Raw genomic sequence first — 13,804 nt, 5'->3', positions numbered from 1 at the left:
GACTGGCTGAAGGCTCCTTGGAGACAAGACTGTGTCTCATTTGTTCAGTACCCAGCATGCCTGGCACATAGTAGGTACATTGGGTGGTCTATATTGAAAACATCTGCTCAAGGAGCTAGTAGTGCTGGAGAGGATTAGGTAAACCCCTATTTTGCCACCTCCATCCATGAATTGCAGACGACTCTAATCCAAGGACACTGTGTTAGTTCGAATGACAAAATATAATTGCAATTTTTTTTTTTAAGTTTAGGATAAATAAGGGAAAGAGGACCTAAAATAAAGATGCAAACTGACTGATACCTGGAAATCTGATTTTTCAAAAATGGAGAATTGTAGGATGCTTAGAACCATAGAATTTTCCAACTGGAAGGGACCAGAGAGGTTATTTATTACTTAATTTTACAGAGGATCAAACCGAGGCCAAGAGAAACTAAGCAAGCAGCCCAATGCCACACAGCTAGGGAGTCCTAGACTTGCCATCTTTGTCCTCCACTACTTGTATGAGCCTATTCCCATACGAGAAGAGTTCATTTAAAGAGCATTACAGGGCTTCCCTGGTGGCACAGTGGTTAAGAATCTGCCTGCCAATGCAGGGGACATGGGTTCGAGCCCTGGTCCGGGAAGATCCCACATGCCACGGAGCAACTAAGTCCATGCGCCACAACTACTGAGCCTGCGCTCTAGAGCCTGAGAGCCACAACTACTGAACCCGAGTGCCACAACTACTGAAGCCCACGCGCCTAGAGCCCATGCTCCACAAGAGAAGCCGCCGCAATGAGAATCGCGCGCACCTCAACGAAGAGTAGCACCTGCTCTCCACAACTAGAGAAAAGACCGCATGCAGCAATGAAGACCCAATGCAGCCAAAAATAAAATAAATAATAAAATAAATTAAAATAAATAAATAAATAAATAAATAAAGAGCATTACAGATACCTGCAGATCCAGAATGTTGCTCTCCATTGACCCTCAGAGTCCCTTGTTCCAATTCTCCATTCACATAAGCATTACAGGCTGCCTACAAACAACCCCCCACCCCACCCAGGCAGGATGCTCCTCAAGGGCAGGGACCGCATGTCTCCACAGTCCCTCTGTGCACATGCAAATCCTATCAGCTCCCATATGCAGAGCCCACCTCACCTCCTCTCCCATGTAGTCTTCATGACCACCTCAAAGACAACAGCATACAGGAAAGCAGTGAAAACAGATTACTAAACATTCATTTGGTTACTAATCATACATTGCCCTATGACAGTTCAGCCGCTACTGTATTGAACACTTATTTACATCTTTGTTTTTTTAACTTTGCTGTGCTTAGGTTGTGCCTTCTAAACCAGTAAGAAGCTGGTGAAGGTCTTGAGGACCATGAACTTGGACTCTGGCAGCACCCTTTCCCTCCCCACCCTGACCATAGCACCTCGGCCACCTGCCACACACACCCCACCCAGCACAGAGCTTTATACGTGCCAGGCATTCAATAAATGATTGTCTTTTAAAATTAGATATTTGTTGATGCTGCTGATGAAAGTGATGCCTAAGAGTTGGAGAGTTACCCAACCTAGGTTCTAGTCCCGCTCAACCACAACCCAGCCTTGTGATCTTGAAGTCACTTCCCATCTCTGGGTCTCTGGTGATTTTCTGGTCCCATGCATGCTCTAAGATACTGGATAACTATTATATATAATGAAGTCTAATGGGTCTGTTACCCAGAGATGTACAAATTTGAATGAGATTTGGAGCCCCCTCCTGGCCAAAGTTGTTTTAGCACCTTTAACTCAAAGCAGCTGGCCCTGCTTTGTATCCCTTTCCATCCCTGGCTGACCTCTGGCAGGAAAAAGCAGGAGGGCCTGGTACCAATAACCTGCCAGTTTACAGACTATAAGCCGTCCAGGGTGTACATGCATCTCTCTTTCTTCTCCTTCTTTCTCTCTCTTTCAAATCAGCCCTAATAAACAAATGTTTGGGGAGTGTCTTGGGAATGGTCTTTCCTGAATTTGGAGTAGACAGTAAGATCAACTTCCGTTTTCTCCAGAGGGAAGTAAATTACTGGCCAGACTTCTCCTCTCCTTGATTACTGGGGAATGGGACCAGGATGAGACACCAGAATTGCCCTGTCTGCTTAGCCCCATTGTTTGCTAATTGCAGCCATAATAACAGGCCCCTCTGCTTGCCAAACCACCAGGTGGTGGAAACCACCTTTCTCTGACTCCCAACACAGTAAGTTCATCAGCAAAATCTCAACGGGCGGGCTTCCCTGGTGGCACAGTGGTTGACACTATGCCTGATAATGCAGGGGACACGGGTTCGAGCCCTGGTCTGGGAAGATCCCACATGCCGCGGAGCAACTAGGCCCGTGAGCCAGAATTACTGAGCCTGCGCGTCTGGAGCCTGTGCTCCGCAACAAGAGAGGCCACGATAATACGAGGCCCGCGCACCGCAATGAAGAGTGGCCCCCGCTCACCGCAGCTAGAGAAAGCTCTCGCACAGAAACGAAGACCCAACACAGCCAAAGATAAATAAATTAAAAAAAAAAAAAAATCTCAACGGGCTTCTATACAAGACGCCATTGAGAGTCTTAGCCTCCTGTCTTAGCCTTGACTCTGGTGAGGGTCCTTATGCAGCAGAACTTTTTGATAGAACCATGTCAAGTTCCAGCCTTAGCAAATGACCATGGCCCTGGAATACCAGAGGGAAATCTGCTAACTTGCATGGCCAAAGAAGCCAAGGACACAATTAGAGTCACAGAGGAAAAAAAATATTATTCCATAATTCCAGGCTGCATCCCTAACACTGACAGGACATCTGGTCCCCAAACTAGCACACTGTGCTTTAAGAACTTCAAGGATGAGGGTGTGGATGGTTTCACACATCTATCTCAACTACTGAACATGCCTTCAAGTGTATTTCTGCCTGGTAGGGGCTTACCAGGATCATTTTGGTACAAAAGATCAGTGTGCATAGTTCCATTTTAACCATAAGCCACCACAGATTTTCTTTTGCAAAATCCCCTGGATTTTCCAGGAGCCAGTAAACCCTGAGTTGTCCACTGGATGACAAAAAGAACAGGGAAAAAAAAATCCCTTGGGGAATTCAAAGGCAGTTTCTTAAAATAGCCTGAAGCCACCAATAACCAAAATTATGAGTCTGGTTTTGGTTTGATCGCTTTTTTTTTTTTTTTCTCCCAGTTCTCTATTCAGAAATGTTAGAAATTACTGTTCTTCATCCTGTTTGAATCCACATGTCTATTTCAGGTGAAAGAGTCAAGACTCTCAAAAGTCAAGTCTGGCTCCAGCTCACGTCCTGCTCTCTCTGTCTCAAGCAGAAGATATCCCCATAGTTGGTTCATTTCTTACCCAATAGGCTAGGGCAGGTAGAGGAAGATTTAGTAGACTGGGTTTTCCCACCTAGGTGAATCTGACTGGGATTCTGACTGTCATCCATAAGGTGTGGCCCTAGGCAGATTACTATGATCACTTTGATTAATCTTACTGCCTAATATATAAATAGCACGTTTCAGTTGAGACTCTTTGGTTTACAAGTGCTAGAAATTGAGCTGAGCCAGCTGAAAAAAAAGAGAAGGAGCTCTATTTCCAATGTACTGTGGTGTCTCATTATCCATGGATACTTGGGCTTCTCAGAGCAGAACCAGGAAGTAGCAAATCTTTGCGAACATGATGCTTTTCTCCATCTCTTATCTCTGCTTAGCACTATGTTTCTGTTTTATTCTTCTCGATCGGCAGATGCTTTTTCTCTGCTTCTTCACCCACATAGCAGGAGTCCCCTTCTGCCCAAATGTCTACCAGTCCCTCAATTCCAGACACACCTGAGACTGGTTGCCTCTGTGGTCTAGATCCCAGTTCCCAGGAAAAACAATCTGATTGGCCCAGCTTGGGTCATGTGTCCACCCTGATCCAGTCAATTATCAGGGGGTGGAGTCATGTAGCACAAAGGTGACTATCAGAGCTAACTCACTGGGCTGGGGAATTAATTCTAAGAAAGAGGGCTGGTGTGAGTGGCTTACACACCCCAAAACACACCTACCAAATTATTGTTTACTTTTTCAAGGACATTATTCATTTATTTATCCACTCAATGACTATTTGTTAAGTTACCAACCTGTGTCACCCACTTTATTAGGACCTGGGGCTACACTTGGGGCAAACCAGACAAGGTCCTTGTCCTTAGGTAGTTTTATCACCTTTGGGGAAGATACACATTGTTTTACAAATCATCCAAATAAATGTAAAATTATAATTATGACCAATATTGTCAAGGTGGAGCAAACATATACTAAAGTATGAATGGTGGTAATCTCTGGGGGTAGAGATATAAGTTTAAAATTTTTAAGATTAATTTATTTAAACCTTAAAAAATTCTATAGTACTGTATACATGTCCTTCTGTAATCATAAAAGGATTGCTTGGGGTTTTTTAAAATTTGTATTTTAAAAGGATCAGGATGGTCCCCTGGTGAAGGGGCCTGCCTGGAGGATGAGGGGGGGCATTTAGTAGATCTGCAGTAGGATACAAGAGGTGATGACATTGATGTATACACACTACTATATATAAAATAGGTAACTAATAAGGACCTACTTATAGCACAGGGAACTCTACTCAATACTCTGTAGTAACCTATATGGGAAAAGAATCTAAAAGAGAGTGGATATATATATATGTATAACTGATTCACTTTGCTGTACAGCAGAAAGTAATACAACATTGTAAATCAACTATACTCCAATAAAAATTTTTAAAAATAATTAAAAAAATAAAATAAAGTGTTGACCTAATTTAAAAAAAAAAAAAAAGAGGTGACGATAGCTTAGACTAGGCTGATGGTCCTGGGTAGAGCGAAGGGAACTTTAGAAGGTGAAGTGGCTTCTGCTTGGTGATGTGTGTCAGGGATGAGGTAGATGGAGGTGCTAAGGACAATCATAGTTTCTTGGCCTGCATACCTGGAGGGATGATGGTGCTACTTAGTTTTCTAATTTTTTTTAGCCTATAATATACGGGAGCTTTTCTAGTCAATATTAAAAGTTCCCTTTAGCTATAATAATGATCATCATCATAATAATAGTAACAATAACAATAGTAATATCAGCAATTGTTTATTAAGCCCTTATGTGTTGTACCAGGCATTGTGCAGAGTAAGCACTATGTTCGTGCATTTATTCCATAAATGGGAATTTAGTCACAAACAAGAATGCCCTCCCTTGTGGAGCTCACAGTCTAGGTGGAAGAAATGATGAATTAGATAAGAAAAAAAAAACAAAAAACCACAAGACTTTGGGCCCCTTCAACTCTCTAGTATTTTTAAAATATTTGTTCAGCATTTATTTAATGAGGGCTGGAAGAAATAAATTTTTTATTAAGTGTGCACTTCTTTCCCTACATTCAAAGTAAGGTATTTATTACATGGGCTGACAGCAGTATTTTCTAAGCCGTCTTTTATTTCATGGTTTTTTCATACCTGGATAATGTCACTCACATGCTTGCTATGAGTAAAAGTAACTTACGTGGATACAGCTTTAAACTCTTAAGAGATGTTTTAAGAGTTTGTTTGTTTGTTTTCACTTTAATGGAGGTCAGATGTTTCCTATTTTTCTGGAGTTCTTGTTTTCCCTTTAATCTGGGGGGGGGTGGGGGGAAGAGGAGGAAGTTTCTGAATAGTTAACTTCTTGGGAAGCATATTAAAAGGTTTGAAGTTACTTAAAACAAATCATTCCTTCCAAGAAAACAGCACTAGGCCTGCACTACTGCACGTTGACCTTGACCTTGCAGCTGGGGGTGACTACTGCCGACACACTGGGCTGTCTGCTGGCCGGAGTCAGAGCTGGCCCAGCCCAGCCCACAAGGGCAAAGCATCCTGCACCAGCACCCTGCAGGAATACTCCACAGAGATGGGACGTGCTAGTGAGGAGGGATTTTGAATTTCCACTTGAGGATGCTGTTTACTGTGGTAGGAACTGGACCATTTGTGCCAGGAGAGCCTTGGAAAATCCCACTCTTTCAGACCAGTTTGTCTACCCTGCCTAACACATGAGGGATCATCACTGTTCAGACCTTTAGAAACAAAACAGAAAAATCTCACCTATGGACAGTTAAGAAACCATGTAGATAATGTCTGATTTCTTTTTTTTTTTGGCCGCACTGCAAGGCATGTGGGATCTTAGTTCCCCGATTTAGGGATCGAACCTGTGCCCCCTGCAGTGGAAATGCAGATTCTTAACCACTGGACCGCCAGGGAAGTCCCCATAATGTCTGAAAATTAATTCATGATATTACTGAAATATAAAAATGCCAGCTCTATAAGCACAGGGATGTCGGTCTGTTTTCTCACCATGACGCACCCCCAGAGCTGAGAACAACGGCTGACACATGACAAGTTTTCACTAAATATTTTTTAAACGAATAACAGTAAATATTTTCAACTTTGGGGGCCATATAATCTCTGTTGCAACTACTCAACTCTGTCTAGTATACCTATACTATGACCTGGCAATTTCCTTCCTAGATATAGATCCAAGAGAAATCAGTACATACGTCCACCAAAAAAAAATGTGTGAAAGTATTCATAGCAGCACTATTCATAATAACTCAAAACTGAAAGCCACCCTAATGTCCACCAATGCTGAGTGGGTCAGTAGTGGTGTTACATTCATACGATAGAATACTATATACCAATGATAAAGAGCAAACAACAGCTTCCTGCAGCAAACTGGTTGAAGCTCGCAGACACAATGTTGAGCAAATAAAGGCAGACACAAAGGGTACATACTGTATGATTTCATTTACATAAAGTTCAAAACAGCCCAAATTAATTTATAGTGCTAGAGGCTATATTAGTGGTTGCCTCCGAGAAGTACGAACTGAGAGGGGGCACAGAGAACTGTGGGGTGCTGGCAGCGGTTTCTATCTTGATCTGAGTGGAAGTTTTAGCTGTGCACCAGAGTTGTGCACTTCAGTGTATGTATGTTACAGCTTGCTATGGACTGACTGTTTGTGTCCCCGCAAAGTTCATATGTTCATTTAAATAAAAGAAGGATTTAGCTAATAACAGCTTTTCTTGAATCAGATAGAGAGTAATTTCTTGCAGTAATTTCTTTTCTCAATTGAAACGGTCATACCAGCATCTTGCTCTGGCCTGAAAAGTAAAAAGTAGACTCTGGATCTCACCACCCATTTTATTACAGTAACCCAGAAATGTCTGAAAAGTTTTCAGTGTGAAGACAGCACCTCAGCATCACTGAGATGCCACATGAAATGCATATTAAGATGCTGTATTCTTGATGATGGTTAACGCTTGATGTGTGCATCATATAATGATGGCTTAGCCCTGGTACAGGCACAACTTCATAGAAGCCACTGCTTCCTCACTTTTCCCCCATCATTGTTTTCTCCCCATCTGAATGTCACTACTACATTTTTGCCAACATTTCATGGCAGGTTTAAAAAAAAAAAGATATTTCTCTTGATACCTTTCTTTCTTTCTTTCTTTTAAATTTATTTATTTATTTTTGGCTGCGTTGGATCTTTGTTGCTGCGTGCGGGCTTTCTCTAGTTGTGGCAAGCGGGGGCTACTCTTTGTTGCGGTGTGTGGTCTTCTCATTGCGGTGGCTTCTCTTGTTGCGGAGCACGGGCTCTAGGCGCAGGCTTCAGTAGTTGTGGCTCGCGGGCTCTAGAGCGCAGGCTCAGTAGTTGTGGCGCACGGGCTTGGTTGCTCCGTGGCATGTGGGATCTTCCCAGACCGGGGCTCGAACCCATGTCTCCTGCACTGGCAGGCGGATTCTTAACCACTGCGCCACCAGGGAAGCCCTTGATAGCTTTTCTGAATTGCATATATGGCAGAGAAGTGAGGTGAGGAGAAAGTGTGAGTCTAGGTTTGGATTCTTGCTCTACTGTTATTTTTTGTGCAACTTTGAAAGCTGTTTCACCTTTCTAAGCTTCTGTTTCTTGTCTGTAAAGTGGAGATAATAATGCTTACCTTATGGAGTCATTGTCAGGTGAACATGAGGTCAGTCACATAGAATGGTCAGCACACTGTGGGCACATGGTAAATCCTCGGTAACTGTTAGTCATTATCATTACTATTATTATCATCATTTACTAAAAGAAGCACCATTTGTTCTCTGGTCCTGCTGGTCTGTACAGATCGTACATAACTTTAATCTTCAAACATCAAGCAAGTTGGATTCGTTCATTCATTCAACACTGAGTACAGTCGGGGTTCCGCATCCACAGGGACAGAGGGCCGACTCTAGTGCGCCACTTTACATACAGCACTTGAGCATCTGTGGGTTTTGGTATCATCTGGGTGTCCTGAAACCAATTCCTCACGGATAACGAGGGACCATAGTATTTACTCTGTGAAGAAGATAGACCAGAGCCCTGCCCTCAGGGAACTTGCATTTCTAGTGCAATTTGTGCATTTGCAAATTTCTCTCTGGGCAGAATGATCTGGCAGCAGTTATCGCTCTTTCCCAGCAGTCTGCTCTTTCCATGTTCTTGTTGCCTGATTACTAATAGGTCTTATTAACAAGAGCTCGAGATTTCCTAAGCTCTTCCTTAACGGTTATGTTCTTCTCCTTCATGTGCAATGTGTTGTTTATGTGTGGCACTGTACGTGCATTTTCATCGCCAGACTTTGCGTATGTTTTTACAAAAACATTAAGCTGTTCATTTTCCGTGGAATGAAACGGAAAGCTTTGTTTTTATGCTCCACTGTGTTTAGTCTCAAAATGGCATTGCTGCTTGGCAGGGTCTATAAAACTAATGTGCAAAATTTACTACACAAAACATATTTAGGACTTGGGTAATTTTTACTGCCATAAAAGGTGACTTTCCCAAACAACTAAATATTAACATTCTCTCTTGTCTTCGAGTGGCTTTTTTTTTTTTTTTTTTTTGCATGAGCATTTTCAGCATGTTGCTTTCATCAGCTATTGTCAGTGAGGCTGATGCTTTGAAGAATTGGTCTAAGGTGGGATATTTGGTATCTTGGTCCTGATTGAACTCATCACAACCAAATTTTCTTCTTAAATGTCCTGTTTTTCACCTGTGAAATCCATTTTCAGTTTTAAGGGTAGTTGTTTAAGTCTGCTTGAAGAAAATCTTACATTAATATACATTAGTTACTCAGGTACTCATATCTAATAGCTAGAGTAGGATAGTGCCTCCGTGAGAGGTGTAACATATAAACTAGTTATTGCAGGACTGACTATTGAACTATAATGAAGGCATTAGCCCTGTGGTCACCAGGATTCCCACGTGGAATTATAGCTCATTGGGATGTGGATATTGTTGTTTGAGTTTTAAACATAGTTAAAACATAGTTTTGAAGTTTCAATTTTTACAGAATCATGTGTAACAGAATCCTGTTTATGTAAAGGGATTTATAGATGTGTATCAGGCACTATCAGTGCCCTGCCCATTTCCCCTCAGCCACTGCAGAGATCTGCAGCTTCAGCGGACTTTCCTCATACAACTGCAGCCTCTGCCTTCAAGCACCTGTGTCTCTCTGTTTGAGAGCTTTCTCTGGCTGTATGCTCCAGAAGCTCTAGCCCCACAGGAGCAACTTACAACCATGAGGGATGGGAGTGGTGGATAAATTCCCTAACTTCCTTGTCCCTTGGACAGTTCTGCGGTGTATTCTACAGTCTCTCAAGGGGCATAGTGGAATTGAGACCACTTGCCCAAAATGCTAATCTGTTCATTAACACACCTTCATTGGCTTTCTCCCTTTCCTGTCTCACTTTCCCACTTCCTCACCATGCTCTTTGGATCATGTCCCTCCAAAATTACTTGCATCCAGATCACCGACATGGGCTGCTTTGAGGGGAACCCACAGTGAGACACTATGTAATACATATTAAATGATGTGGAGTCACACCTAACTGATAACGGTGTAGTCAGCACAGTTTGAAATGGCTGTCCAGCTCACAATAGTTGTTCCACTTACCACATATATGCTACCTCTTTCCTTTAGAAGAACTGTTCTCCTTCCAAAGGGAACTGTCTCCTTTGGCCATAGTTTTTGGTTGGGGTTGGGGATCTGACCGAAGCTATTAACAATACCCAATACCTGGCAACTGTGATTGGTCTATGGAGAGAATGTAACCCACACTGGGCAAATCAGAGACCTCTTCTGAGATTTTCTAACTGGTGCTACGGGAAGAGATCCCCCTTCTTCTCAGAGCTAGAGGCTATGAGCCCACAGCTCACTTCAGCCATCTCTCTCACTACATAGAGAAGTCTGCTCACAGTGAGAATGTATAGAGCTAATTCTCAGGCAGAGGCGAGGGATGAGTGACAAGAGCATCTTCATGGCATTTGAATCCCTAGGGCAGATGATCCTAAACCAGCTCCACTCTGCCCCTCACCACAGTTTGGCTATGTAGGCTGCCCTACACCTCATCACATGGGCATAAGCTGGCTAAAGTCTTTATCACTTACAAGCAAAGAACCCTGCTGTGGATGTTTAACTCTGGGGCAGAAAGTTGGATTGGGAATGAGGATGTTGAACAGGAGGATCATTTTTCAGATCCTGTGCTTTTCAGGTCTACAATTTCCATTTGACTCTTTTATACAGTTTCCAGATCTCTCTGGAATTTCTCATCTCTTCACCAAGTATATGCATCTTTTAGTGTAGACTCTTTAACATATTAATCAAAATTATTATAAAGTCCTTGTCTGCTAATTCTGACATCTGGGTTGTGTGAGTCTGTTTCTATTGACTGATTTATCTCTTGGTTATGGGTCACATTTTTCTTTTTCTTCACATGTCTAATAATTTTTGTAGAGTGAACATTGTGAACATGTTCTAGAGACTGGATTCTGTTATCTTCCTCTGATGAGCATTTTCTTCCAGTGGTGGATCACATCACTTAAAACTTGCTTGTAGGTTTGGTTAGGATGGGTCTATTTTTGTTTTAACCTTAGTGCTAGGGTTAATGACTTAGTTGTGGAAAAAAAAATCAAAATGGAATGGTATTGTTAAGAGAGCTCTCTAAAATGGAGCTGGGAGGGCACTGAAGAAGTGTAACTGATGCATCTCTCAGCCCAGGTGGAATGTGAACTTTGACCACTTATTGTCTTAATGAAGGCTTCCAGAATGTCTGCCCAATGTTCCAGAAACTCAAGATACTTATTGGTCCCTTACCCTAAGATAACTCATGACAGCCTACCTACTTATTCGACCCTAAATAACTTGTGCACAACCTATCCCTTGAGGACAAATGTTTCCTTTCTTGCATCAGGATCAATCATAATTCTTGCCAAGCAACTTTTTTTTTTTTTTTTTTTTTTTTTAGGATTTTCTTATTTTTATTTATTTATTTATTTATTTATTTATTTTTGGCTGTGTTGGGTCTTCGGTTCGTGCGAGGGCTTTCTCCAGTTGCGGCAAGCGGGGGCCACTCTTCATCGCGGTGCGGGGACCGCTCTTCATCGCGGTGCGCGGGCCTTTCTCTATCGCGGCCCCTCCCGTCACGGGGCACAGGCTCCAGACGCGCAGGCTCAGCAATTGTGGCTCACGGGCCCAGCTGCTCCGTGGCATGTGGGATCTTCCCAGACCAGGGCTCGATCCCGTGTCCCCTGCATTAGCAGGCAGATTCTCAACCACTGCGCCACCAGGGAAGCCCTTGCCAAGCAACTTTAACAACCTTGTGGCTTTTGCCTGTATAAGCCCCAGACTCCTTCTCTTCTCTGGAACACTCTTACTGTTTTACCCAAATCAGTGTCTCCTGAATTGCAATTCCTAAGACCCCAAATAAATTCTTTTCTTATTTGCAGCCTTCTTGGTCAACATAGTCAGAGATGTAGCCTTTACTCTTAGAGTGTAGCCCTTCCATGGTTTCAGTTTCAATTTTGAAAGCTGCAGTTGTTTACCAAACCCCTATCACTTGGTGAGACTTCCAGATCCAAACTTTGTCACCCCCGTGATGGGTAATGGCGGAAATCTCTGCTCAATCTCTTTCAGCCATCAGCTGTTGTTTTTCCCATGGATCCCTTGGAGTCTCACTTGGACATGTACAGTTCAAGAGTCAGCCAAGGATTTGAGGAGAGTTTATACACATATTTGGGGGGTTCCCCCTCTGTGACTCTCTCCTCTCCAGAATTTTCACCACAGTTTCCAGCCACTCTATTGGCAAACTCCTTCTCAGAATCATCAGGCCACTAAGCCTGTGGCTTTAGTCCTTCAATGACCTCTACCCTGTGTAAGCTGACAGTGGTTCTCAAAGTGTGGTCCTTGGACCAGTAATTAGCATCACATGGGGAATGGTTAGAAATGCAAAATTTGGGGCCCCATCCCTGACCTAGTGAGTTAGAAACTCGAGGTGGAATCTAGCAATCTGTATTTTAACAAACTCTAGTTTGAGACTGACTGCCTTAGTGGTAAAGCTATAAAAATGTGGGTCTCACCAGAGTGGTTCCCTTCCTTTACTGTCTGGATGCCTTTCAGTGCCATCAAATAGGGGTTTTTTTGAGGAGGGGATCCAGAATTTATTATTATTATTTGTAGAAAGGATTAGCCTTAAAAGAGCTACTCTGTCAGATGGGAATTTGGGCATTCACTTTGTAGTATATATTTCATTCTATATACTGTTTGATCCCCCCCACCCAAGCATATAAACTCTTTGTAATTTAAAAAATAAATTTAAATTATTTTAAATTGAGATTTGAATAAAATATCTGTGAAACCCTGGAAGCACCTTACAGTTTTATGGAACACAGCTTGAAAATCTCTAGTTTAAACCATGTGATTGACAGTATGGGTCAGGATTAGCTTCAACCATGCATAGCAGTGTCTCCATGGCAACTGTCACCATAGCATCAGGCCTATGACAGAGGTGGTAAATGAACTTGTACAGAGTGGGGAGGAATGCAGTGTGGTATCTTCCTGGTCCCCCTTCCAGGAAATCCCAAAGACATGCCTTGCACCTTGATAGAGGAAGCCTGCAGGTAATGACCAGATGAAAATGACCTCTCTACTAAGAGCAGTCACATTTCCAGCATTCCAACCTGTTTTCAGAATGAGGCTCTTCTAAACTCCCATGGGTCAGATTCATATCTGCTTTGATTCATCAAGCCTCACATGTTAACCTTACCTGCTCACCTTCCCCAAAGTGCAGAGGGTCTCTGTTCCTCAATGAGAGGAAGGGACTCCCCCTCAAGAGGGAATTGACCTCTTTCAACTTCAAGAAGAGGGAATACCTTTACAGTATTCTCACCCTACCAGACATGTAGAATGGAGAAAAAGTTCATCTAAAAACTCACCCCAGCTTCTCCTCCTTTCCCTGCCTCCACCCCGACAGACCCACTTGTGTTTTATCCACTGGGGAGCAGGCACTGGGCAGTACTTTTTCAACTTTAATGTGTACACAAGTGCCCTGGGGATCTTGTTAAAATGTAAATCCTGATTTAGTAGGTAATATGGGCTGAACTGTGTCTCCTCAAATTTCATATGTCGAAGTCCTAACCCCCATTACCTTAGAATGTGACTGCATTTGGAGATACAGTCTTTAAAGAGGTAATTAAGGTAAAATGAGGTCACTGAAGTGGGCTCTAATCTAATATGACTTGTAAGAAGAGAACACAGACAGACAGAGGAAAGACCATGTGAAGACACAGGGAGAAATCAAAGAGAGAGACCTCAGAAGAAACCGAGCCTGATGACACCTTGATCTTGGACTTCAGGCCTCCAGAACTATGAAAAATAAATTTCCATTGTTTAAGCCACCCAGTCTGTGGTACTTTGTTATGGCAGCCCTAGCAGACTAATATAGTAGCTCTGGGGAGGGAACTGA

The sequence above is a fragment of the Balaenoptera acutorostrata genome, chromosome 16, assembly GCF_949987535.1.
Source record: "Balaenoptera acutorostrata chromosome 16, mBalAcu1.1, whole genome shotgun sequence".
NCBI lineage: Eukaryota > Metazoa > Chordata > Mammalia > Artiodactyla > Balaenopteridae > Balaenoptera > Balaenoptera acutorostrata.
This window is presented reverse-complemented; position numbering follows the sequence as displayed.